Source organism: Capra hircus, chromosome 20 (assembly GCF_001704415.2).
Source record: "Capra hircus breed San Clemente chromosome 20, ASM170441v1, whole genome shotgun sequence".
Taxonomy (NCBI): domain Eukaryota; kingdom Metazoa; phylum Chordata; class Mammalia; order Artiodactyla; family Bovidae; genus Capra; species Capra hircus.
The window spans coordinates 71206138-71206856 of NC_030827.1; positions in this window are offsets into that span (position 1 = coordinate 71206138).

Below are 719 nucleotides of genomic sequence, written 5' to 3' on the forward strand. Positions count from 1 at the left end.
AGGCATGCGTGCTCAGACCTCCGTGGGGCATGGACGCCTGCTGCTGTGTGGGCGGGCCTACCAGGCCGGGGCGGGGACGCAGCCAGGCGGCTGCCTCTGCGGACCACTCCTCTGCCCCGAGGCCCCTCCTGTCCATCCCACAGAGCAGCGCTGCCCCCTGGTGTCCGTGGATGGCAGCATCAGACACCCCCCCCCACTCTGGGAAAGGGCCTGGAGGACGGGCCACCCCTCAGATTCGAGGTGCAGGCCTCGCCCACCCGCCCCCAGCCTTCTCAGGGCTGCCCCTCTGGGCTGCCCCCTCACTCATCTGTCCGCCCCTGTACATGGCCCCGCCCTGGGCATCCCCTCCCAGACCCTCTCTTCCCATCAGGACACTGGGCTCCTCAGCAGCAACCGTGGAGCATGGAGCACCCCCCGTGTGCACAGACCTCTCTTCTCACACTATTTCAGGGTCTTGAGGAAACCACAGAGCCGGGCCCTGGCCCCCAAGGCCGTGCTCGCTCTAGCCCTGGACCTGACCAGAGCCGAGGCTGGCTGATGGCCCAGGGGTGGAACCCTGGGTCCCCCACCCCAGCCTGGCCCCGACCCAGGCTGCACGACCACGTGCAGACAGCGCACCTCCACCCCGACGGGTTAAGACAGGCTGAAGTTATGTCATCGTGTGAGTGACTTAAAACTCAAAGCATTTGGAGTGTTAAGAGAATCAATATGAGAAAATT